This window comes from Carassius carassius, chromosome 46 (genome assembly GCF_963082965.1).
Source record: "Carassius carassius chromosome 46, fCarCar2.1, whole genome shotgun sequence".
NCBI lineage: Eukaryota > Metazoa > Chordata > Actinopteri > Cypriniformes > Cyprinidae > Carassius > Carassius carassius.
Genome location: NC_081800.1, coordinates 3,459,344 through 3,474,133, shown reverse-complemented (window position 1 = coordinate 3,474,133; position 14,790 = coordinate 3,459,344). Strand labels below are relative to the sequence as shown.

Sequence of the window (14,790 nt, the reverse complement as noted above, 5' to 3'; positions counted from 1 at the left end):
GAAGAGAGCTTAGAGAGTAGAGGCTGTATAGGTTGTATTTAGTCACTAAAGGTTCAGCTGTCCTATATAAGTGACACACTTGAGGCGAAAGATGAGCCGGAAAGCGTATTTGACAGACCAGTCTAAAGAGGAGTTGTGTGTGTGTGTGTGTGTGTGTGTGTGTGTGTGTGTGTGTGTGTGTGTGTGTGTGTGTGTGTGTGTGTGTGTGTTTTGTGTAATGGTGAACGTTACAGTTGTTTTCTGTGGAGATTTGGTTTCAAAGGCATGTGTGTCACTGAGACCCTATTAGATATATGTGTGTCTCCTAGGTGTGGCCAGGTTTAGTTTAGCCTTAGGGTGCCACGTGTCATCATGACCTTTTGGAACGGAAAGACATAATCCAAACAGCTTGCAGGATCCAAAGATGTAACCAGCTTTTGCTAACTTTACAAGTTTAAAAGATGTTTTCACACCTGGCTTGATCGGAGCATTTGTTTGGAAACTTGGATCGGATCCACACAAAAACAGTTGGTCTGAGATTGCCTGGTGGATTGTAAATGAACTACTTGATCACTTGAAGTATTTGTTTTTCCTAACTTGGTGCATTTTCACTTAGGAATCGTATATCCACACAAATACAATTTGTGTGAAATCACCTGGTCACCCAGTTATTTTACAATGCTGTGGTTTTTCTCTGAAACAGGTGCTGGACATCCGTCCCCATGAAGCCTTGATTTCTGCTGATAAATATATGAGTAATCAATTAGTGAGAGCTGGAATCTAAATCTAATCATAAATATTAACAGATGCAGCTGACCAGTGAGAAAACAGTTACTCATATGACTTAAATAAACACATTTTGGTGTTTCCTTTTGAGAGCAAACCGTTTCAGAACAATGCAAACAATCGACAGGTCTGAAAATACTGCCTGAAGATGCATGCCTTCCATTCTACAGCATGTTCATGATGTGCAGTATTAATTATATATATTTAATAACTCTCACTTGAAATGCCACTTTTCAAGACAAAAGACCAAAGATTATATGTTTGGCCACTGTGGGCTTCCATGTATAGTTATCATTTTTAACAGAAATAGTAATATAGTGCTGATCTATGTAACAGATTAATAAATTAATGTCTTCTCAACTGGTGTCAGGGTAATGCTGGGAACAACCGGGTCATGAATTTGGTTATTATTATTTGGTTGTCGGCCACTATCTTCTGTGGTATGTTTACAGTAGCTTGGTTTTGGTGTAGTTAGCTAACATCAGAGGAAAGGCCCAACACAACCATGTTTGTAATTTTATTTCTAATGCAATTAATCATTTATCACTTTGTGGGGAGTCGTGGCCTAGTGGTTAGAGAGTTTGACTCCTAACCCTAGGGTTGTGGGTTCAAGTCTCGGGCCGGCAATACCATGACTGAGGTGCCCTTGAGCAAGGCACTGAACCCCAAACTGCTCCCTGGGCGCCGCGGCATAAATGATGCCCACTGCTGTGGGTGTGTGTGTTCACTGCTGTGTGTGTGCACTTTGGATGGGTTAAATGCACAGCATGAATTCTGAGTATGGGTCACCATACTTGGCTGAATGTCACTTGTTTTTTTTTTTTTAAGAGATATCTTAATTCATTTAATTGGGCAATCTGCTAAACCTGAGACATTGCTGAGATCCAGCAGTGCAACTAGGACCTTAAAGACCCCGGCACAAAAAAACATGATGTCATAACACTTTCTAAATTAAAAAAATAAATAAATAAAATTCCCAAGAATCCCTGTTGTATGTGTCACTTATGCACTTGCACCAGGAATTGTGGAGCATTGAAGCATCCAAAAGTTGAGAAATGTGAAACCCTATGCAGATATCAAGAGAAAAATGGCAGGCAGTGACGTCTGTAATGAATAGATATTACTTTATTTAATTCCAATCTCAAATACAATTTGAATACTTTCATTTTCACTAGACTTGCTGGTTTAACAAAAATGTATTGCAGCAGTAGTTCCCAACCCTGGTCATGGATTACACCCAATTCTGTACATTTTGTATGTTTTCCTAGTCAAACTCACCTGAATCTACTCATCAGCTCATTAATAAAGACTCTGTTTATGGTCTACTGTCTACGTTTGGGGGATCTCCAGTCCAGCACAATGGCTTAGAACCACTAAATTAAACGAAAGTTTTGTGGTACTCGAGACCAGAATCTGTCTTAATTTATTATCAAATTCAAAATCATCTTTTCACAGTCTTGTTATGGTATTGGGAGCATTTAAGGTGCTTTCACACCTGTAGATTGATTGCTTTATTCCGAAACAGGGATTGAAATTGTTAAAATGTTGCTTTTTATTCTTGGTGCAGTTCCCTTTCTCATGGCAAAAGTCTTGGTCAAAGTTCCACGGTTTATTTTCCTGAATTCCACTCATAGCTGTCATCCGTCATGATGGAACCAACTTTGATGGAACTACAACAGCTTTGAGGGCTTATTGATGTGTGTGTGTGTGTGTGTGTGTGTGTATATATATATATATATATATATATACATATATATATATATATATATATATACATATATATATATATATATATATACATATATATATATATATATATACATATATATATATATATATATATATATATATATATATATATATATATATATATATACATATATATATATAGATGTCGCTCTAATTTATTCATTTATCATTTTGAACCGGAGTCCAGGATTCATCAGGAAAACATTGTTAAAATGCACCTACTACAAAGAGCAACAAGTAGGCATTTTAGGCGAAGACGTGCTCACCCACAGACATTGTTTACCTTTCACAGAACTTAAGTAATTACCCATTATATTCTATGATATAGCCTGGTTCGTTTGACTGATAGATCGGATTGCTTTCTCACTGCTTTCTCAACTGAACCACTCCAGAGTTCGTTTTCAATGGAGCCAAGACCGGTTGTTTTGGCGTGGATCCAAGTGTGATTGCCATGTTCACATATGCCCAAACTAATTGAGCTGGGGGGGGCACCAGGTTCCAAAACAATGGGCCAGGTGTGAAAGCCTCCTTAGACTCTGATTTTTGATCTCTGCCAACTTATGATCAGTTTGTGCAATTGTGTCTCTAAACAGGAGCACACTATGGATTCACTGCGAAGTGACCCTGATGCAAATCCAGGCTTCATTCACCCCCAAAAATATTTACACTGTCTTTTTCAGACCATTCTGGTCTCTGTCTCAAGCCCAGTCTTGTCTGGTCTGCAACAATGACAGATTATAAACATTTGCACACCTTAAAGCAGAACCATTTAGTGTTTTCATTGGCACTGAATGGTGGTTTCCCCCACTACAATGGACACGCACTGTTAGGAGTCTTAATATTTAATCTATACGTGCATATGAAATATTGTGATACATTAGGGGTCTTGACAATAATGGGTCCCCTGTATCCCTCCTGCAGTACCGCTAGTTATGCTACTGTTGAGATCTCGCCTGGAAGAAACAGGTGAAAATAAAGAGATGATGATTTCATGCTCTGTAAAACAATAGCTCCTAAATGAAACAAAATACACAATAGATCTGAGATCAGAATGAGCATAAGGCTGTTTTATGTGCAGAACAGAGAGAGATGACTCACAGGTTCACCATCTGCGTCACACACACACACACACACACACCCTGCATGTCTGCACAGGATGCACTGTTGAAGCAGATTTTCCTGCAGCAGTTCACCATTTTGATCTGCGTATTACAGGACACAGTCCAGGATATCAATTATGCTCAATCTGTGGTCACAGATGAGCTGTATCTCTAAAGCACGTGTAAGCAAATATTTATACTGAAAACAGTAAGAAGATCCACCAGTAAAACTGGATGATGATATAATTGAGCCCCTTCAGAAGAAGAAGCCCAGTGTTTTTGGCAATGCTTACTAAATAAACACATTCTTTAGATGTCTTGGCTGATGAATTTTTCATGATTTCCATGATCATACGTGAGGGTGGGCTCTTCTGACTTGAGTCAGTATATAACCCCCTTGAAAAACCACCCATAACACTATAGGAGCCATCTAGCAACCTGGCAACCACGTGCGTACAACATCCTGGCATCAATCTGGTGACATCACTCAAATTTACTTGAAAAAATGTAACCTTATCTGTCAGTGCTGTTAAATGTTAGTCCTGTTTTTTGGAGAAGTTCTGTTGACAGTAGAAGTCTGTAAATACAGAGAATGATTTCTTTAGTTCATCTGATGTCTGTTTGTCACTCAGTTTGCCGTGACAAGACATTCTTTACATTCTGAAATATTCATACTTTTAGTTTAGCAAACATCTGGGCCCTGTTACTGCTTTGTGAGTGTGTATACATGTCTAAAAGCAGTTTCGACAGAGATAACCCTTCATTAGCCAGACATGTGTTCTCCTGTTTAATGGTTTTGGTCGTCCAGCCAACAATGAAAACAGAAAACCAAGCCCAAATCAATTACAGAGTTTGTCTCTCTTCATATTTCCACATTTCTGATTTGTTAAGACAGGGAGAGACTTGTATTCTCCATTTTCATTTCAAAAATATTTTATCCAAAAGATCAGAGCACGGCATACCATAATTGTTCACAATGTAGAAAGAAAAAATGCAATTATTTCTTTATCATAGTGTGTGATAAAAACTTCTGTTTTTCTGTTTCACAACTCAAAAGTCTTCCTTTATTGAAAATGAGCTGCATGAATTTTCTGAACATTCTAAACATTCAACATGTCAAACATGTGATAACATATTAACTTTTTAATCAACACTTCTTGAATGATCATAATCTAGGAACCCACCCATAGAAATATCATAGAGATTCTGGGGTGGACTCATTTGACTTAGTAAGCAATCACCCACAACAACCAAGCAACTCGCTAAGAGCCAATTAGCTACTTTGTCCATTTTTGTATGGACATCACTCACATTTTATTTAGAAAATATATATAAACAAACAAAAAAAGTTATAATCTCCATGCTCAAGCTATCTTTGAAAGAACATCCAACCAGAAAACTCCACTATTGACTTCAGTTATATTTGGCTTGTATTTTAGAGAGTGTGGTTTTAGCTCTAATACCAAACACATGGGATCCCAATACTAGCTTACCCACGCCATTTTTAAAAGTGTGTGTTAAAAACCCACCATCTATTTCTGCCTTTGATGTGCCTAAAAATTTGCTTTTTATGTGTCCTCTGTGTGTAGCTCCTGTGCATGGTTTTATTCAGAATCATAATGTATAACAGCATGATTGTGAAGGGTTAAATTGTTTATAAATAGTAGTATCCATCAGTTGAGGTCTTTTCACAATTAGGTCACATCCTGTTTGCTTCCCAATCTCCAGAAATCTGGAGCAGGAAGCGGGGAGCTTCACAATGCAATTTGAATGTGCTGTTGTGCTAGTCACCTGCTCTGTAAACTGAGCGCTCATGCTCACTGTTGATTGGCTCACGAGAGTCTTTCTGATGTGTAATCACTGAGTCACTCAGTGGATCATAGCCAATCAGGAGAATAACATAACTTTGATCTCATCACAATGGCCAAGTATTCAATAGTAAATTTTAGGTGATGTATTTCCTGCAAATTGTTTTATCAGAAATGAGTGGCTTGTTTGTTTTAACAAGCCAGTTACCGACAAATGTTACCAGTGGACAGTTGAGTTAATCTAAATAACCTAAAATTTCCATTTGGTAAAGAGCAACATTGTGCCAGCTTCTAAGATATGTTGACTAAAACACCATGCCTGAAACAGCTGTGATTCGATTCGTTCTGAAGCCGATAGGGGCGCAATTGTAGTATACGCTCTGATGGGTCATATTTCAGGGATTTGGACAAACGACCTATACGGCGTATTGGTTGGAGGACAGGTTGGATACACTGGTTTTGCATACATATGATACGCATCTACCCCACAACCCTAAACCTAACCATCGCGTATCCTATGGACGCCAAAGTCAATTTTTGCGTATACCACGATTTTTCATTTTTATTTGGCATACTATTTATACGCATGTCATGAGATCAGGTTAGCTGATCAGACTTTCACTGGTGCCTGGGGAGACAGAAGAATACAGTATAAGCTTAGTCTGGAGTTAAAGCTCACCTCTGTCATAAGACTGATCATGTTCGGTTATTGTTATTGCTTATTAAATGATACACTTGATTCAGATATATTGCTAATGTCTATAATCACTTATGTCCTTAAATTTATTAAAAAGAAAAGAAAAGAAACAAACAAACAAAGGTATTGTAAGTTGAGTAGCACTTTATTTTACAATCCTGTTCCGCATGTACATTCTATGTACTTATTATTGCAATCACAGTAACTGGGTAATAACTAGGTACTAAACCTGAACCTGCCCCTAAACCTACCCTTAACCCATGTAGTTACCCTATACTACCCTATAAGTACACTGTAAGTATATGTACTGTGAAATATAGAGAAATCACTAGTTGCTTATTAGTATGCATATTAGTAGCATATTGGCTGTTCATTAGTACTTATAAAGCACTTATAGTACTTAAAAAGTATGGTGCAATACCAAAACATAACTACTACAACACCTACCTTACTTACTATCAATAAGCAGCATATTAGGAATTTAGTGAGGGAAAACTCTTTATAGTAATAATTTACTATACTCTTTATAGGTTAATAGTGAATAAGTGTTCCCTTATCTAAAGTGTTACCATAAAAATATGCCATTAAAAAGACATTATTAAAAATAATCTGATTTGTATGTGTGATTAATCACAGGAAGCTGTATGATTAAGTTTTTTTGTTTGTTTGTTTGTTTGTTTGTTTATTAGCTGTATGTTTTTATGTAGAGTGTGCCAGATATCACAATCTCACACAGACTCAAACAGTGTTGCCCCTGTGTGCCATGGCTTTTTTACAAGGCCATTTATTATTGTTTCTGCTCCATTGTATCTTTTGCAATGAATAAGGTCATAAATACATGAGGTGTACAGTATGTGTTTTATTAAAAACCAAAGTGTGATGGAAACACTTCAGTCTCAGGAAGCAGGAATGACCGTTGGACTCTACTGAGGGACTTTCCTCAAGAGTGTGCAACAATTATTGAAACAATGCCCATAACATTGTTTTGGGTCTCATACAGTTTCACCGATTTCCTCTGGTGACGTTAGTGTGTTTACGTGTGTGTGTGCGAGGTAAAGTTTCTTCTTCTTCTTCTTCTTCTTCTTCTTCTTCTTCTTCTTCTTCTTCTTCTTCTTCTTCTCTTCTGTAGACTGAAGGTCAACCAAGAGTCCTACAAGGTTCCTACAGTTACACCCTTAGTGTGTGTGTTTTCAAAGCATTAGCCCCAGTCTGAGCACTGATCCCATCTCTATGTCTATCTCAGTCCACTTTCAGATCTATTTCTGTGTGTGTAGCCTCTTTAAAGTGACCCAGTTGTGTGTACGTGTTTAGAGTGGAGGACGGGTTGCCCTTGGCTCGCTTCTCGATTTCTTAACCCCTCTGTTTCTCTCAAACTTTCTCTCAAACTCTTTCTTTTGTTCCAGCAATTTTGTAAATTTCGCATTGCCTGCAGCGTTAACTGTGATCCAGTTACTGCATCCATGGAATGTGAGTGACTGCGTGTGTGTGTCTTGTGATGGTGCATCAGGAGAAAGATCATCAGATATATGTGCTCTCTCTCTCTCTCTCTGTCTCTCTCTCTCTCTCTCTCTCTCTCTCTCTCTCTCTTTCTGATCTCACAGAGGTGTGGATCCGGTGGACGCTCATCCTGCTCATCCTGTCTCAGGCTGAGTGTGTGTTTGTGTGTGTCAGACAGCAAGCAAGACTGCTTGAGCCTACGGACATGGAATTAAACATCCGAAGGATTTTATTCTCAAGAAAACTGTGTGAATCTCACCGAAGGACAGGAAACAGTGGCAAAGCTGTTTGAAAGGTGAGTTTATGGCTGCTATTCATTCATTTATAATAGGAATGAATTGTATGTAGACTCAATGTTTAGTGACCGCAGCAAATATTGTTTTTGACGCATGTGCAGATGGATGTACGACAGGATGTATGATTTTCATGTTTACCAGGTTCTTGCTCTGACCATGTTCTGTATTTGTAGGAGTATTTTTGTGGTTTTATTTGTATAGACTGAGGCACTGTGGCAATACTGAGCTTTAATGAGTCATTTAGAAAGCTTTTTATTACATAAAATTACTTATGAACATCCAATTCCATGCACACAATGCATATTCGTGATTTTGCACATTTACTGAGGATAATGTTTCAAATCAATGGAAATAAATGAAGTCTAGAGCACAACAAAATAAAGCATATCATTATATTCATAATATATTTTCAGAAAACAAATCTTAATATCTAATTTATCTCACTTTAATCATGTTTAAATATTTTTAAGGGTAAACTAAATAATGGTAGTTGTTTAAGACAAAATGTTTGTCTAGTAATAACTCTTGTCTACTGAGTTTTTATGGTTGTGTGTTCTAGATTTGGATGTGCATTTATTTGGTCCGCAATATTTACATGATAAAATACTGGAAATGTGCTGCCTTGTATAAAGTGATCCGCTAGATGGACACACAGTCAGTTTCAAATTGTTGTATATTTTGATTTTGATTTTTCTTCAGGACACACACACACACACATCCATGTTAGTCAGAGGAAGACCATTTCCACCTCCTGTTGGCTTCTCACCCAGTGTGATCATGAGGGCAAACAACACTTCCTCCATCACACACACACACACACACACACACACACAATGACCCCTAAAACACAAACCTACTTTATGCATGGCTACCAAAAGAAAAAATCATGTTAAATTGCCATTAAACATTAAATTGAATAGATGTTTTCAAATGTTGGGACAAGAGAGACAGGAAACTAGACCAGCTTATTTAATTGTACAGTTTACTGAATGCAGTATAAACGCAGTGTGTGTGTCTGTAGTTGTTTTGCTATACTCTAAGGGCCAGATTTTTGAAGATCCATCTGTGTATTTGTGTAGGGTGTGTGTGGTGGGGGCTTTTGACATGTTTTAGGGATTTTGGTCAGGGACGATAGCTTTCATGTATCAACAAAACTACCTCTAACATTCACACAGACACAAACACACACCGATGCTACCTTACAGACGGGGAATACCTACTTACTTGGGTGAACTTTGCAGCTGGAATAACAAATACTAACACACACACACACCTGAGCATAATCATGCAAACAGAAACAGAAAGACAGACACATACACAGTCAACTGCTGAATTGTAGTCTACTTTAGCACTTTTAAAAGCACCTGACGATAATCATGCGCAAGCGTTAGTTCTGGCAGGTCACGTTAGTCGAGCTTGCATCACCTGACTCTCAGCTGATCCCCATCTATAGGAATACAGCACCTATCTAAAAATCCATATATAAGGTCCCTCAGTATTATCAGCAGTTTGCACATTGCATTCCCCACTCCATCCCAAACTCCTCCTCTTGTCAGTCAGGGTTCAGCCTAACATTTTTTACCTAACATGTGTTCCCTGGGAATCGAACCCACAACCTTGCGCTGCTAATGCAATGCTCTACCACATGAGGCACAGGAACACAATTCATGAATGCAAATTTACAAGCAGTGTAACTTGTATTTGCCCATATAGTACATTGTGAGAGCAGAGCGTTTACACTCTCTCTTTCTTTCTGTCCTTCTTTGAGATGGAGTGCGAGAGTGAGGGACCCACTCATTTATTAACAGTGTTCTTTTGTGTGGGCCGTCCCGCCCCTCACATCTCCAATGCAGGTCCTGCCACCGAACCTGTTGTCATAACAACTGCTGTCTTCCTGGCCACCCCCACACCCTCTACATTGTGTGTGTTTCACTCTGATATGGTTCGGGGTACAAAATCATTATGCTGATATCCTACACTTTTAAAAAGTGCAGTCCTTATATTGCTATGTTTATTATTTTATTATTACAGTATCTGGTGATGCAAATAATAACAAGTACACAATGGTAGGGATGTCCTCAGTTAACGCTACACAAGTGTGAACTACACATGTAAGGAGATAAAGGTGAATGGGTGCATGTGTGTTTGTGTGAAAAACTGGGGGTTTTGTTCAGTTTGTTTGAGTGATCGGGGATTAAACTGCAGTTTCAATCTCTGAAACAGTGAATGGGGCTGGATTTGTGTGTGAGAGAGAGACTTTAATCCATCAATTCTAACTGACAACAAGCTCTTTTAGCTTATGCTACAATGCAGTGTACACACACACACACAAGCACACTCCTGCAAAACATAACTATACTGACTGTAATCTAAATTTGTGACATGATCAAACATTTAAGTATAAATATGTGTGTATGTGTTTATGTGTGTGGGGGGGGGGGGGGTTACACTAGAACTCATTAAAAGGTATTGTCACTTTCACAGCTGATTATCATATTGTGTAAATAGCTGTGTGTTTGTTAGGCGTTCAGTGTGAGTGTGTTTAAGATGTGTTAGAGTCACTTGTACTAGAATGTACTGTACCTCTGTTGTCTCCTTGTGAAAATGTGTCCAAAGAGAATAAGTCTCTTTTCAACTCAAGGCAATTCTAAATCAATTCACAGCCACAAATCTGAGTACTTCACACTTACTAATTACCCAGTGAAAGGCTGAACAGACACAGACGTCTGTATAATACTTGAGATGAGTACAGACAATGATGTGCTGCTGTTTTTTGCTTGTTTGTTCAAAACATTGTTGTTCAAAGGCTCATTCATACCTTACTTCCATTGCTCACTCATCACTTGTGTTTATTTGACAGTTTGTTCAATGTATTATTTGTTTGTTTGCTTGCTTATTAGTTCGTTTCTAATCCTATGTACACCCATGCACCAACTGTGTGTGTGTATATATATATATATATATATATATATATATATATATATATATATTTCGGTAAAATGTATATATGTATATATGAGGAAATAGCTTGCTGCTCAACATTTTAATTGTTTGGTTCAAAGTTCATTACCCATAGCAGACCTATATGGGTGGAGCTGAGGGAGGTGGAGGCTTTCTGACAGTAAAGAAACCCTCCACCTCCCCCAGCTAAGTAGCATGTCATATATCCTATTTGTGCGGCAGCAGTATGTCTTATATGCTCACAGCAGTTTGTCTGTGGATGCATTGGCAGAGGCAGCAGCAGCAGCAATAATTAACAGCAGTATTTCTAACAGTTCTATTCTGCCGAAACCGAATACATCAACACTGTCATATCCACCTGTCCATTATCATGATAAACTATTCTGACAGTTGTCATGATAGAAATATTGAAAATATTTTTGTTGATAATAATAATAATAATTAAAAACAAATCTGAAAAAAATTTCGGACTAAAAATCGCACCTGAGTATAAGTCGCTTCAGTCCAAAAATACGGCAAAAACATATATAAGTCGCACTGGACTATAAGTCGCATTTATTTAGAAAAAAGAACCAAGAGAAAAAATTACCGTCTACAGCCACGAGAGGGAGAACTGAGCAGCATAGAGCGCCCTCTGGCGGCTGGAGACGGTAATGTTTTCTATTGGTTCATTTCTCTCGGTTCATGTCAAATTAACTGATAAATAAGTCGCACCTGACTATAAGTCGCAGGACCAGCCAAACTATGAAAAAAGTGCGACTAATAGTCCGGAAAATACGGTATATATTTTTTGCTGTATGAGTTTAGTTGATTTATTGGTTTACTGCTCATTTGTGTGTGTGCTCATTAATTCACTTATTCATGCGTTAGTTAAATTATAAGCAATAAGTAGTTAGTTAGCTAGCTAGCTAGTTTGGTTCATTGGTACCTTAGTTTCTTTGTTCATTCATATTAATAGTTAATTCATAAAACAATTTTATGTGTGTGTTTATTCCTTCATTTATTCATTTTCATCATGATATCTAATTTGATATCTAGATAATTAGATATAATGAATGAACTAAAATAACTAGCAAGTGAAAGGTGTATGATTGAATCAGGCATGCTAGAGGAAAGGAATAAATCTCCCTCAATGAAAGTGTGTGATCAAGGTGCTGTGGTGTATCGTTGTTTCAGACGGCTCCTCTCAAATGAGAACAGAGGGGGGGCAGTCTTTATGTGGGGTTGTTCTAAGCTATTGATAAGTCCTGAAACCCCTGCTACTGTTCCACACACACACACAGAGGGAGAGAGAGAGAGAGAGAGAGAGAGAGAGTGTGTGTGTGTGTGTGTGTGTGTGTGTGTGTGTGTGTGTGTGTGTGTGTGTGTTGGGAGGGTCAGCATGCTGTGAACCTGCTGGCTAACTTGAGATATTTGGAACATGCTATAATTTTCTCTCTTTCTGTCTCATACTTGGGCTCTGTTCCAAAACCTATTCAGCTGCCTAGGTAGATAATATTTTAAGCCATCTTAAGTGTCAGTCTAAGGTTACGTTTACACGACAACATGTATTTTGAAAAAGTTTTTCCCTTGTGTTTTTAAAAAGTTTCTTGTATACACGACAACATTTTCACGTTTACACATATCCACGAAAAATGGCCAAAAACGCTGTATTACGTATGTCCGGTCAGTAGTTGGCACTGTCACCTTGTTAGTAAACAGTACCTGTAGGAAAGTCATGATTATATGTTGTAGAAATCATAATTTAGCATGATTTCTGTGAGGGTTAGGTTTAGGGGTGGGGTTCAGGTGTGGTCATTCGAACGAATAAACCACCTAGAAAAATATGTACGAATTACTGTGAGATAGGTGTAAAAAGTCCACAAATTGCATTTAAATAAACGCGCATTCTGATTGGTAATGACAGTTATACGTCATTTCATGACTACAGACACAACATGATACTGTCATTATTTTTACGCCCGCTAGAGGCCACTTAACTTTAAAATGGAAATAAAGGTCATAATAAGGTGCTTGCATAAACGACCTGTAGCCTATGGTGTACCTGTATACCTGAGATATTCGTTTGTTCGTACTTGCTTTTAAAATTGACACTTACTGCGCATGTCTACATATTTAACACGTAGCACAAAAAAACTAAAAAAAGACTAACACATACTACACACACGCATGATGTCACCATTTTCAAAGATTCCCGTTTTGGGTGTTTACACAGAAATGACAACAGTGCCATTTTCAAAATCATGAAACTAGTTTTCAGTCCCCAAAACGCTGTTGTCGTGTAAATGAACAGGCAGAACACATATAAAGGTTCCCGTTTTTGGCTGAAAAGGGTGTAGTGTAAACAGCCACTAAAAGCATTTCAGAATCAGAATTAGCTTTATTCGCCAGGTGTGCGCAAACACACAAGGACTTTTTTTTTAAGGTGCTCCTGGTACATAAATACATACATACATACACATCTGACATGAGAACACAATAAAAATAAAATAATTTTATTTTGCCACATGTATATTGCCACATTTTTATATGTCCTTTCGTAATTAATTGTAGCGTCTTTGAAATATGGTTAAAGCGTACGATATTGTCAAGTTTACTGACAAGCATTTATAGTAAAAAGAATTATGCATGTCATGTGTTTAAATATGTTTGTAATTACACATTTGTAATACTGAAGTTTCAGTTTAGTATGTTTAAAATATGGTAATTAATATATATATATATATATATATATATATATATATATATATATATATATATATATATATATAATTTATAACTTACTGTCAGGATAGTACTCGGAGGCAGAGGTAAGTGTATTCAATACAGTCTTTATTTACAAAGGGAATAGTGAAAGGGGAGGAAGTGCAGACTTGGTGCGGGGTCTCTGGAGTTCGTGTCCATGGCAGTTCAGATCACGGAATATGCCTAGAGTTTTCTGGAGACAGGAGAACAAAGACACACAGGTTACTTTCTCAAATGTGAGTATACTTTACAGCTGGAGTCTTCGTGAAGACGAGGTGAGTCGGAGACAAATTCACTAGGTCGATCCCTGTTGGAGGCTTGACAATGCATTGGGGTTTCCGGAGGTGTTTTATATTGCAGGGGTAATGGAGATCAGGTGCTGGTGATTAGAATTTGGGAGAGAGTGAGCGCTGGTGATTGGCTGGAACCGGGTCTGCCCGATCCCTGACACTTACATTGAAAACACTAGAGTTGAAAATATATTTATGTACTTTACATGTGTTTTAGTATTTTAGTAATATATGAAAATAAGTGTACTTTAAAGCACAACAAAATATTAGAATAATGATTTAAAAAGTATTTTGATAACTTTCATTAATAAATAATTACCAAACATCACATAGTGCTTAGCTAGAAATAAGAGATAATGTGCTTGTTAATGTTTACTAAAGTACAGATCATTATTTTATGTCAATTATAATGCTTACAAATCTCATTTAACTCACAATTCATAATATCAGGCACTTTTAAAAGTCTTCAAATGATTTTGACAAATGTTTTACAATGATTTAATGCTTCATTAATAAATCACTAACAAACATTATATAATGCTTAACTGATCTTTAGTTAATGCTTATAAATGTCATTAAACTTTCCATTCATCCGATCGTGCAGTTAAAAAAAAATAAAAATCTACAAATAATTTTTAACAGAAATTGTACAATCCTGACAAGCTTATGTACTTTTGAATGCTAACAAATGTCATTAAAGTTCAAATATTACCTAATGCTCATTTTTACATTTACAAATGTTGTGAAAAAAAGAGTTCAATCAGTTTTAGTAGTTATAACTGTACTATTCACTGAACTTAATCAGTTTTAGTAGTTATAAATGTACTATTCACTGAACTATTCATGTTACCATATTATTCATTAACTCATAATCACAGTCTG

General features: G+C 37.2%; 1 protein-coding gene across 1 annotated transcript in view; it reads left to right on the top strand.

Annotated features, from left to right (window-relative positions):
• The first annotated feature begins 7,465 nt into the window (after positions 1–7,465).
• The window catches only part of LOC132129766 (pleckstrin homology domain-containing family G member 1-like), a 51,345-nt gene continuing 44,020 nt past the window's right edge, over positions 7,466–14,790 (top strand). Inside the window, exons 1-2 of the mRNA XM_059541509.1 lie at positions 7,466–7,586; positions 7,721–7,911. The gene's annotated coding sequence lies outside the window, so the exon portion shown is untranslated. The remainder of the gene's footprint in view (positions 7,587–7,720; positions 7,912–14,790) is intronic.